The 12651-nt window shown below is 43.9% G+C and overlaps 1 protein-coding gene across 2 annotated transcripts in view; it reads left to right on the plus strand.

Annotated features, from left to right (window-relative positions):
* Window positions 1-7073: 7073 nt before the first annotated feature.
* The window catches only part of MARCHF8 (membrane associated ring-CH-type finger 8), an 88236-nt gene continuing 82658 nt past the window's right edge, over window positions 7074-12651 (plus strand). For both annotated transcript variants that reach the window (XM_063163621.1, XM_063163620.1), the window contains exon 1: window positions 7074-7135. The gene's annotated coding sequence lies outside the window, so the exon portion shown is untranslated. The remainder of the gene's footprint in view (window positions 7136-12651) is intronic.

Below are 12651 nucleotides of genomic sequence, written 5' to 3' on the forward strand. Positions count from 1 at the left end.
AGTTTACATAGTGGAAGTTGAACAGTTACTTTGGTGTGTGCTCTTCTATACCTTCCTGCCAATTTTTTTTTTGCTTGTTTCTTTTATGTGTGAGGCAAAACTAGGCTGGTCTCTTGTTGAATGCTCTCCAGGATTCTGGTGTCAAATTGATAGGCACCACAGAGGTGTCAGAAATGATTTTGGAAATACTTCCTTTCTCTGGAATCTCTAGAAGCCCATGGTGATAAAAACCTGTCTGGTTACAATTTATTTCTGTCTATTCACTTTGCAGTCCCCTGGGATGTAATTGCAGTGATGCCTTCTGCTCACAATCTTCAGTTGTAGACAAGGCCAGAATTGTTAATTCATATAACAAAATTTTTTTTTTGCATACAATGAATTATGCACTTTGTTTCTTTTCAAGTCCTTCCAGCTTTCATAATGGGGCACCATCTTTTGGGTGTGAATTGTGGCTTTGGCATTGCTTCTGCCCATAAGGAGTTGCTTCCACCTGCAGCTTTTGTGTTGGGTCAGGTTTTTCCAATCTTTATGTAAATCAGGTTCATCTTGAGATGCATTTGACAGTTTTTCTGGTATCTACATTAGCACTGAGCCACAGCTGCTTACATGAGAACATTTATGGAGCTGAGAACCGCATCTGGAAGAGAATCCACTCGTTCGTGCATAACTCCTCCTACACAGGGACGTTGAGGCAGATTTTGCTGGATTTCTCTTGCGTTCGTTTTGTGTGTGAAGCTGCAGAGAAGCAACACCAGAGGGCAGCAGAGGCATTTAAAAATGCCAAAAAGTTTTGGGTTTGTCCAATAACGAGAAATAAAGTGTGTTTAGTTGTTTATGACCCTTACTCAGCCCGCTCTGAACAGATCTGAGGAGGTCAGCAATAGCATACATTCCTTTTCCTAATTCCAAAGGTTTTTTTAAAAAATCTGAATGGAAGAGTACCTCAAAAACTTGTTTCTATGCTGGGTTTCATGCTGCAATTGATTAGGTAATGTTAATGTATTGAAGACTAGACAGCCTTCCTCCCTTCCCACTAACCCTGCTGCAAGAGTGGATTTCAGAGGTGTCTGTTAGCCAAGCCTGTTGGATGATATGTTTAGCTAGGTTTACCAGATATGTCTGGTAAAAATACTGCATGTCCCTATAATTTCTTACTTTAAAAAGACAAGTGTTGCTGTCTTTGTTCTTATGGGTTCAGAATGAGGATATCAAAGCATAAATTCAGTGGTGTGTGAGGAAGGTATGCCAGTAACTGCTCAAGTGACCACTCTTTACTGTCTTGCCTAGCCTTGCAATTCAAAAAGCTTTACAGTGGCAGAAATTTATTTCTAAACCACACTTTAAGGCTGTTTCAATCCTTTTTAATCCAATCTTCAGAAGGACTGATTACTATGTACCATATATATAGGAAGTGTGTATATATACCTCAATAAGAATTACATTCTAATCACATCTGGATGGTGAATTATTGCTGAAATTAGGTGTTCTGCCCAGTACCAGAAATTCAAAACAGTACCTAATCACAAAAATAGTATTATTTACATGCTATGTGATTAAGAGTGTTAATGAGCAGGAAATGAAAACACTGAAGTTTTCTAAAAGGAAAATTTGGGGGGTTCAAAATGCCCTCTCTTTTTTCTCTCTTTGTGAGGAGTTTTTTTAGCAAATGCATATGATTTTTTAAAAGTGAATAATTTTTTATCTCTCCCTTCTATTCATAAACTTTATTTTGCTTGAATCTTGTACTTACGTGCTAGAACCATTGCCCATAATGGGCCTTGTTTACTAAAAGCCTGCACTGGCTGATGCCAAGTTACCACACAGATATATAATGAAATACCTTTGGTTTTATATGTGGTCTTGAGACTGAGAGTTGAGTGACAGTTTCTTCTTAGCATCTCCTGTCTTGCCAGCAATCACAGATAGTTTGTTTTGGGGAGACATAGGACTCATCAAAATTAGCCTGAGATCATCCAGCCCCCCATCTGTCTCTGGGAATAGGAGGTAACAGGCACTTCAAAAGGTGCAAAAATTCCCTAACCAAGTATTCAGGAACAGGACACTGGATCCTATGCTAATGACTAGTCTGAATAGTGAAGAACTTCCTATCTCAGTGTGATATTAATTTGGAGGTCCATAAAGATCTAAAACTATTTTTGAATCTTGATAGATTCATACTTTCACTTATTTATATAGGTGATGTGAAAGGAATTTTCTTTCACTGCAGTTTTGTATTTCCTACTGTTTTTAAATTGAAATTCATTTGGTCCAGTGTTATGAGAAAGAGAGAACGGTGACTCCTGAATATTCAGTATGTTCTGTCTTTGAATCACATCCCCTCTTACTCATCTTTTTTTATGGTAGCAATTCACTGTCTTTACTATTTCAGAGTCTTAATTATGCTTGCTGTCCTCCAAATCTCCTCTAATTTTGCATTATACTTTGTCATCTACAGTTCTCTGCTTCCCATTTTCTTGTATTGTGTGTTCAGCTATAAGCTACTCAAGGCACTGTTACAAAGGAAGCCTCTAAAATTGTGATTAAAACAATACCAGGTGAAATATGCCAAGGGTTCTTCCAAGGAGGTCCCATAGAAATGCTTAGGATTATTAATCTCCATCTAGTCTGGACGGGATGCAAACAGCATTTGTATGAGGAGGAGGGCAGGAAAGCACTGTAGGGGGAACATGTGGCTGAGTTCAGCACCAAAGCTGTGCTGCTGAGGGAGATGCTGTGTGGGGACTGTTAGACTGAACCACACTGCCTATTTTTATACCTGCACCATATCTGCATGTCGGTGGCATGCAATCTGTTAATTGCAGCAGGGAGAGCCAGAGCTGAGTATTGGCTGCTAAGAGGTAGACTTGGAAAATGGCATTCCTACTCTGCATATTTGGGATAAATGCCTTTCTATACATTCCTTAATGGTCTGAGTAACAAATGTGAAAGTGAAGCAAACTGGCCAGATCCTTTTTCCAAATTCTTGTCAGTAGAGGAGAAAGCTTTATTTTTTCTGTCTTTTTCAAACCAGGGGAAGAACATGGTGAGCCCTAGACCAAGTTGCAGTACCACCTGACTTCTGGAGAAGCATTACTTGTCCCTGAACTTCACTTTTTTTCTAGTAAAGCATATCCAGCCTTGAATAAGCATTAAATTGACTGGGATACAAAGAAAGGGCCAATGTACCTTCTGCTCTTTTTTTATTTGGATACTAAATGACAATGACTTGCAGGGCTATAAGCTTGAATTGAGTGTGACACCTTAACATTATAGATTGGATTTCTCTCAAGCCAGTTCACCCATACCCAGATGACTACTTTTACCTAGACAAATCACTTCAAAAAGTCAGTTTGTTGTTTTTGCCAGCCTTTAGTTTTGAGGCTCAGAAAGCTTCTACAGAGAACAGTGGTTTTGAGGCCTGGGTTAGACTTTATTACTTTGAAAGCTTATCTGCTCTGAGACAGATTCAAAGCTGAATCCAGTCTTTTCAGCCTTCAAAGGCACCCTCACATGGCTGCTGAAGAGTTGCTGAAGTCTGCTGGGGTGTGCTGTCCTAGGCCTGTTTGTCACACACCGTGCCATTAACCCTGCTGTGTGTGGGACTGGCTGCAGCCACTGTCTGCTGCACCCACCGTGCACCTCTCAGCACTGCACTGGCAGAGGCTGCAGTTTGCTCTGCAGGCAGGGATGCTCTTTCCTCCTGCTCTTTTCCATGTGAGACCTTAATGGCTCAGGCCACTCTGTCCCTGAGATGGGTTCCACATCATCATAGTGATTTTCAAAGGCCAGATTTTGGTAACATGTATTTGCTATAGTGCTGATTTATAGTACTGCATCTGAGGTTGAAGAAAGTTTAATGAATTTCAGGCACTTTGAAAAAGCATTTGTTAAGATGTCTCCAAAATCATCTTCTTGGTGCTCTGGCAACATTTTTGTTAAAGGTGATTTAACCTTAGAAATCTGGTGCTTTTCTGATAAAAGCTGATTCCTTAATCAGTCAGGAAGGATGTAAACTTTATATCCTTTCATCTTTCTACTTGAATTCCCATCAGTTCTGTTCACCTTCCCTAATGACTCCACTTTTGCCTTCTCCTACCAGAATCTGTTTTATTCACCTAGCACAGGAAGGAATGAACCTTGGGCTCACCTTCAGTAAAACATAAGGTCATTGGAGAACTTTTGGAGAAATACCGCTTTATTTTGGCCAGTAATGTGCATACAGGAGAGTGAACAGATGGGAGAACACACAGCTCAGGATATGCAGCTTGAAAGAACTAGAAAACTGAGCTGGCTTGGAGAAAAACTAGATCCAAAACACGGTGGAATTACAAAGTAATCCCTGAAATATTGTGGAGTTGCTATGGAGACATGCAGGTGCTCAGACCAACACTGTAGACTAAAAAGATCATTTATAATTATCTGGGCAAAATGAATTATGCTTTTCCACATAACTACTGTATGTATTGTAATAACTAAGGAGGAAAAAGGACACAGTTATACAACAGTTGTTACTATTCAGGGTTTCTGCCCCATACCCCTTTCCAGGTCTTTGTGCTAAAAGGAGCAAAAGTATTTCTAATAAAACATAGACTTAGAACCATATGCTAGATCTGTGCTGCTTCTAGAGAGGATTGGAGTCTCCTGGGCATAGAGAAATTTTGCTTTGTCTTTTTAAATAAATTCAATATAATTGTGTTTATTGTTGATGCCAAGTAAGGCCACGTGTGTGCTCACAGACCAGATCTCATGTGCAGGGCATTGGGGCAGCTCTCTGTGCAGATCAATCAGTTCTTCAGCTAAGTGTGATGTGCATTTCTAGGCACATATTCTCAAACTATGTTTTTTCTGTAACTCTGAGCTAGAGCTATTCAATTAGCAAAATTGAACTGTTCCGTTCTGTTCCCGTAATTTTTTAAAGCCTTGTATCTTCTACTCAGGTTTCAAACAGCAACACTAGCTGGAAGAATTTAATATTTCCATTTGACTAATGGCCTTTAGCTTAAGCTTGCTCATTCTTTCCTATTTCTGAAATTAGCAGCAAGTTTGAGGGGGAGAACATTTGCAACAGCTTAGGTTTGTATTTTCTACTGAGGGCTGAGAGACATTCAGGATATTCCACAGTAGTGCTTGCCCTTCAGTATCGAGGCTTTAGTCTCATTTCTGCAGTCCTGTATTCAGGAGGCTGCTGCTGAGACTTTAAGCCAAGAACAACAATGTGTTAAAATACTAGACAATAAAATACTTTCTGGGGAAACAGAGACCATGGAGTAAGAATTGCAAAACACAGGGAAAGCTTAGATCTGCAAAGTGGTTTACTGTGGATTCTTTCATTTCAGGCCTAATCCTTAGTTATTCTACTTTGCCTGGAAAAGCTCTGTTTTGTGCAACCATTTTTCTGTATAATATCTACTTCTATTCCAGTGGTGTCTACAGGCCCTTTTCCTAGTCTTGTACACAGCACTGAGTGTGAGCTATGCTGTTCCCAAAGCGGAATACATTCCTAACCCGAAAAATGTTTAAAAACCCAAACAAATCACACAACAAAATGGATTGAGAGCATGAAGGAAGGAAAAATCCTCCCTTAAGAAATCCCAGTGGCCTCAAGATAAGCCAGCAGTACTGGTTCTCTTTACAAACCTATGCTGCCTATCAAGAGGACAGTGGTTATCATCACATATGCATGTTTCCATACCCTATTTTATGAAGGGATACAATCTAAGTTGCTTGACTTCAATCTACATAGGACTAAACTGGAGTTCTGCACACTCTCCTCTTCCCAGGAAGACACACCATACATGCTGGGTGGTGCTTCTCCCACCTTCACTACATGGGGGTGCTGGGTACCAACTCTGCAGTGTAATGAGAGTATTTCAGCCCAGCTTCTCTGTGCTCTGCAAACCTCATGTAACATTTCATTTTTCTGTAAGGAGTGATCTTTGCATGAAAAGGGGTTACCTTACTCATCTTTCGCTTTTTGCACTGTTCTCAGTGGGTACGTGTAATCTCCATGGAGCCCTGTAAATTATTGTGAAAAGTGCAGATTCAGGAGATGAAAAATTCAACTTAGGTTTAGTGAATGAATTTTCATGTCAAGTCAGGAGGTTTCTTTGTTTTCTCTTTTATTCTTTGAATAATATCTGCTTTCTTGTCCGTGCTTCAGTGACAGAAACTGTTCAGTGAAGATGCCTACTTTCCTGGTTTTTTTCATTTATTCCCAAGTGGGATAGACATCATGAACACAGAAAACTCTCCCTTGACTTATTCTCATTCACTTTGCTTTTTCCTCCTGTAAATTTCCCCTCAGTATAGTTCACCTATTCCAGCATATCTCAGGAGATATCTTTGGGAAGAAGAGATTAAAGCATCCTGCTTGCATAACAAAAGTGTAAAATGTCAAGAGAGTATGGCACCCAGACATGGGTATGGGGCAAACACGAAGCTTTTCGTTGACATTTTTTTTTTTTGCTGATAAATCAATAAGTGCAGGTGAGCCATGAATACAAAACACCTTACGACGATAGCTATTAGCCATCTTCAGGCTTTCAACATCCCTGCATTTTAAAAAGTTAAATGGCACCCTGTGAAGTTAAGATGCTTTATTCTATGTACTAAAACGCGACCCGTTTTACCCTGAGCCCAGTGACAGCAGCATCCCCGCCTGCGGCTGCGGGAGGCAGGGCTGAGCCCGGGACAGCCGGACCGCACCCGTTCTGTGCCGACTGTCGCCTCCCGGTGCCCGCCGGTCCCGCCCCCGCCCGCCCGCCGCGCAGGTGCCCGGAGCGCGTTCCGGGGCAGCGGGGCCGCAGCGCCGCCAGCCCGAGCGCTCCGGGAGGCTCCAGCGGGCGGCGATCGGGGGCCGGGACAGCCGCGTCCCGCAGCGGAGCGGCCGCCGCGCCTGCCCGCGCTGCTCCGGGCCATGGCGGCGGGGGCGGGCCGGGGCGGGGCGGCGCGCTGACAGGCAGCCCGGCCGGGGAGCCGCGGTAAACAGGAGCCGGGGAAGAGCTGGGGGAGACCGGCCTCGCAGGAGCCTCCCGGCCCCGCGGCCCGCCGCCCCCTGGCCCCGGGCATGGGCAGCAGCAGCCGCCGCAGCCGGAGGAGGAGCCGCCGCCCGGGCCCTGTGCGGGGCACCACCGAGGTAGGCTCGGCCGCCGCCCTGGCCGCGGGCAGCCGCCGCTTCCTCCGCGGGGGCCGAGCCGGGTCCGGCGCCGCGAGGCCGGGTACCGGGGCTGGGTACCGGGGCCGGGCCCGGGGCGGGCTGGTGCGGGGGCCGCCTGCCCGGGTCGCTGCCCCGCGGCCGCCGCTCGTCCCGGCCCCGCCGGCAGCCGCTCGCCCCGCAGGGTCCGGCAGGTGGGGCGGGCCCGGCCCGGCTCCTCGCGGGTCCGTGCGGCGGCCGGGGCTGGGGGCACCGTGGGGCGGGCGCGCCGCGTTCAGGGCTGCTCCGCCGGCGGAGCTGGGGAAGCGGCACCTAATTCCCTGGTAAGAGGCTTTCCCACCTCCGCCGTCTTTGTCTGCACAGCCTCAGCTGCTGCTGCTGGGAGCATTAGTGTTGCTGCACTCGGGGAAACCGAGCGCGGATCAGCGGTGGGAACGGGACCGTGTTTGCTCCAGGTGTCCCGTTAGGAGGAGGACGCGAATTCGCGTTCCGTGAGCAGCGTGGAACAGAGATACAAACAGTGCACAAGGTGTGCTGGTAGCAACGCGTTCGTAAGGAATCGTGAAGTTTCACGGCAGACTAAGGAATGGTCAGAATTCCTTCATGCTTCTTGGAGCTAGTTGGCAGGCGGAGTAATGCTCGAGTTGTTCCAAACTGTAACACTTTAACTTCGCCTCATTTTGGTACGCTGAAAGTGCAAACAAAGCGAGAATTACAGTGTGCCAATGCCAAATCAGTTGGTCTCAAGCTGCAGTGCAGGAGGGCACGGCTCAGCTCTGCAGTGGGCAAAGGACTGGTCTATTTCCAGGCATCGCGAATGTGTGTAATAACCCAGCAGCATAAACATAGAAAGGACAATTTAGCTAGAGCTTGAGTGGAGGTGGAAAGAGATACTGGAAGGAAGATGGGGGTGGGAGAGAGCCGGTCTGACAGTAACGCTTCAGCTGAAGCAGCAGCAGTCTTTATGAATTTGTGCTTCTAAAATTGGTTTGGAGTAGTGTCAGATGAGGCTGAGATTGATCTAGCAATAGTCCTAGTCAAACATTTTCAGAGAAAAGTTTTCTTTGAAAACCACTTTATTTATTAGACCTAAGATATTTTGTTTGAAATCTGTCAACGTTGATCAATTTCTACTGATGCAGAGTTCTGCTAAGCCTGCCTGAGGACCAGGGTTCCTGGAAACATCAATGTTCCTGGCTCGAGGGTATGAATAATACCTGCTGGGGCTGTTTGCGGCTTCTCAGCTGTAGCCCAAACTGTTTGGTGCCAGATTCTCCTCAGAACAACCGTGTGGCTGCCCAGAGAAAGTGAGACTTGATTCTGCTGTGGTTGCTGAAAATGGTAGAGCTGTGGAAGTCTGAACAACTGGCCTTTTGCTGGGAACTTGGTGTGACTTAGGTCTAATGCAAACTTAAGAAATTAACAATTCACTCAATATTTGTTGTTGGGTTTTCTGTTGTTCTTTTGATTTTATTTTTTTTACTTGGATTTCAGCTAGTCCTAGCCAGAAGTTCTGCTTATGGAGATAAAATAGTTAAAAGAAGTGATTTTCTGTTTTGGGGTGTCACATTGGAAGAAAAGCTGCATGCTTTTTGTGCCTCAGTATATGGATATGGGACTAGAATTGCTGGAGATGTTCAGGTGAGGTCTAGTGCTAGAAAATACACCTGTTCCCAGGCTGCTTTTGTGCAGTCTTAGCTGTTCTGAGGATACATTAATTCAGCATGCTGGACGAACTTTCTATATTTTCAGGATGAGTTTGTTTTAGTTTGGTGTTTTGGGTTTTTTTTGTTTGTTTATTTTTTGGGGTTTTTTTTGTTTGTTTGTTTAATTTAAACTTATTTTGGACAAGCAACTCTCACTTGTTCAAGGGTGAAAGGCCTTCCCAGCTGCTGAGGCTGTCACAGGTACTTTAGGCAATGTACCAAAGTGTCTGACAGACTCATTTCCTTGCTGCTCTTCCAAGCACTGACATCAGTGGGGAAGGCAGGGCACTGCAGGAGTGTGACAACTTCCAGTAGAAATGCTGCTCAAGGAACGAGTTGGAGGTGGTTGTTACAAGCCCTGAATTGATCCTGCTGCATAAGAAAAAGCAGTTTCCTGCTATGGATCTTTTCTGCTGTGTACCTCAGTCAGCCCCAGTGGGCCTGCCTGATAGCTAGCTTCAGAAAGTGTGAATAATAGAATGTGCGTGGCTGTCTGCCAGGAAAAAATGAAAACAGGAATGAGATATTTTCTTTTTTTTCCTAATTGTTTTTGATTTTGTTTTGCTCTTGTTCTGCCTTTCCACCCTCCCCCCCCCAAAAAAATAAGGAACTCTTGATCCTGTAGAAGTGTTTAACTGGCATTCTTTAAGAGCCAGTAGATGGACCATAAAAAATTAACAGGCATTGAAAGGAGGAACTTCAGGAACCCTGAACAACCTTGTGCTTGGACTGTGTCTGTGTGTGGCAGACAAATAGTGACTATGAAAGCTGTAGAAGGCTATAAGGAATAAAAACTTGAAATATGGGGAAATCTTCCCTTGCAGGGCATAAGGTATTAGAGGGGAAATCTTCCTGGGGGATGAGTTCTCCGTTTCCTGCTTTTGCCAGCTCTTTCTTGGGAGCATCTCGTGCTGGCTGCTGCAGGAGCTGTGTGAGCCATGTAGATTGCACATCTCATTCACTGTATTAATTTCCATAGTGATACAGAGCTCATGCAGGGTTTGCTGGGACTTCTGTTTTGCTGACTTGTGGAATGACTGCAAAGATCTGGTGGCAGCTCGATGTAGCGCAGCAGAGCTGGCATTACACTTGCTGGGTGGGCTTTGTTCACTGTGAATTTTCACAGCTCCAGATTGTTGAAATGCTCTTTGCTGAGATAGGGTCAGTTTTACTAGTTCTGCTTGGATTTTACTGAAAACTTCCCAAAAGAACTCTTAATTTCTAAACCAGGTTATTTTTCACTATTTCCCACAATGTTTTTGTGGGATTTATCAAGGTATCCACATTCATGTGAAGCATTAAAAAAAAACCAAATAATGGATTACATAGTGTTTGTTTATTGATTCTGGGGTAGGTAAATGGACAAGAGCTCTTGGAAGCCTGTTTTTTTTTTTTTTTTGCAATTAAAGCTATGCTTTAAGAGCTTTGTTACCCTTAAATGTAACTCATCACCAGACAGCCAGACAGTTCACCAACAGCAAGAGCTCTCAACCATCAGCAGTTTCTAGTGCTTGCAATTTCTTTTCCCCAGGGACTGAGAAGGAAGGCTGGCCTTTATTATATGTTCTGCTGGTTATCCTGTTTGGGCTGATATAGATCAAAGGTGTTTGTCAATGACTATTAAACTTCTCTGTCTTTTGAAAGTGTGTGCCACTCTGGAGCTCAACATTTGGTACCTGCAGGCGAGGTGGGGGGGCTTAGTAGCAAATTTTGAATTTGACCTGGCAGAATGTCGTGGTTGATTGGCCTCAACTGAAAACAGTGTTGGAAATTTTAGATAAAATACACATATATTACTTATATGTGTAGTATGTATATATGTCATGGGTGGAAAATAGTGAAAGGTTCTAGAAAGTGTGGCTGAGATTTTCCATAGTTATATGAAATAAAGGCAGCAGATGAGCACTTTATCCATGGAGACTCATTTAAGGATCCCAGCTGTAAACCTTGCAAAATGCGTGGCCAAAATTCATATGGAATATAAATGTTGTATATTTTGGGGGTAGGTAAATCCTGTGTATCAGTTGGGAATGCCTTGATATCTGCCCTTCAGAGGGCATCAGGACAGAATTACATGTGACCAGTCCATTTTGCAGATGAGGCTGCAGGTGAACAACAGCACCAGAGTTTCTCCTTGGGAAAACATGCTTAAGAACATCCTTTAACAGGTGCCTCAGCTAAGACAGAGTTTGTCTCCCAGTTTGGGCTTCAGTAAGATCATGTGTTTATGGGCCATCCAGATAAGAGGTTCATTACAAGGAATGAAAATGTTGTCAGCTGTTCGTTCCTGAGCTGGTAGTTTGGCTTCTGTCAAACTCATCCTGTGTCCTTGACACAGGATGAGAAACTTCATCCTTTGAATCAAAGGGTTAATTGGTTAATAGGGGAAGGTAAGGAAGCTAGAAGGTGACAAATCAAAAAAGGAAGAAAAAAAAGAATATGGTTCAAGTTTACTCATAAAGTTGCTCATTTTTTAAAAAGTGTACTAATCCTTTGTGCCTCTCTTTCTCTCAAATGTGCTTTATTTTCAAAAAGCTTTTTGGTTCCTCTTTAGTGTGTGTACTGGGCCTGCAAGGAAGAGTATCTGTAGGGAAAAGAACCCCAATGCTTCTGAATAAATAGCTAGGCTTCCCCTGGGACTGATCTGTTGATTCTAATGACCAGAATAATTTGTCACTCAGACTTACTTACTGCTAATAACTCTGTGCCGTTGTGCAGCTTGAGAAAGGGAGTTGTGCCTCTCTTCTTGTTGCTAGACTTGAGTTTGAAGTTCTGCTTTCTCATTTCACAAGAAATTCCATGGGCACACCACGCCGATGTGTGAGGGTCCACACGTTGCCACGACTCCTAGGACTGGAACTAGAAACTGGCTTCTAGACATGGGAAAACTGGCTTCTAGACATGAGATTTAGGTGCATTTTGCCTCTAGAGGACCATTTGAGTACCATTAATTGAAGGAAGCAACAAATTGACTCTGAACAACCTCCCCTATAAATACTGAGGGAGTTTTCAGTCAGATCTTCTACTGTAAGCAGTTCCCTTGGCAGTGCACCTGGCCTTTACTGTCCTTGGTGTCACAGGATTATTGGTGGGAACCCCTCATCTCCAGATTACTGCAGGGTTTTCAAAAGGGATGTCTTTGGTTAATGTCACCCATAAAGGTCTCCTAAAGCATTTCTTTGTTGAAGAGACTCCTTCAGCACCAGTGGGAGCTGTAGGAAGACAAAGCCTTCTCTGCCTATTTATATTTGCTTTCCCTGTCACTGGCTCCTTGTCTCATCCAGGACAGAGGATTAATCTCTCTGATCCCTCTATTTCTAGTTGTAAAAGCACAGTGTGCTGTTGGGGGTGATTCACTACTATGCCAATCCTTGTTATAATCTCTTGTAACTATGAATGCATCAGTCAGAAGAGAAAGGCTAATGGAAAAATGTGGCATATTTCTGTTTATGTATTTTTTTCTATGTGCATATAAATATTTATGGGAAGATTCATGGATTAGAGAACAGGAAGTGATGCAATACAGGGCTCTGCCATGGTTTCATAACATGGGCCACCTTATAGCAATAAATTCTTGCAAATGACTCCGTCTGACTGTAGTTTTGTCTCCTTGCATATTTTCCGTGCCCTCCTTCAGCAAACCACTCTTAAGGGGCTTCCATTTTACAGCATGATGAACTCTGCTACAGTGGATAGAAAGTGAAAGTTGGCAGTGGCTTTTTGGTTCCTCATACACAAGCGTGGTGAAGTCTGGCATACCAGAGGAATGTGAAGAGCGTGAGGTAATAGTTT

This window comes from Melospiza melodia, chromosome 9 (assembly GCF_035770615.1).
Source record: "Melospiza melodia melodia isolate bMelMel2 chromosome 9, bMelMel2.pri, whole genome shotgun sequence".
Lineage (NCBI taxonomy): Eukaryota > Metazoa > Chordata > Aves > Passeriformes > Passerellidae > Melospiza > Melospiza melodia.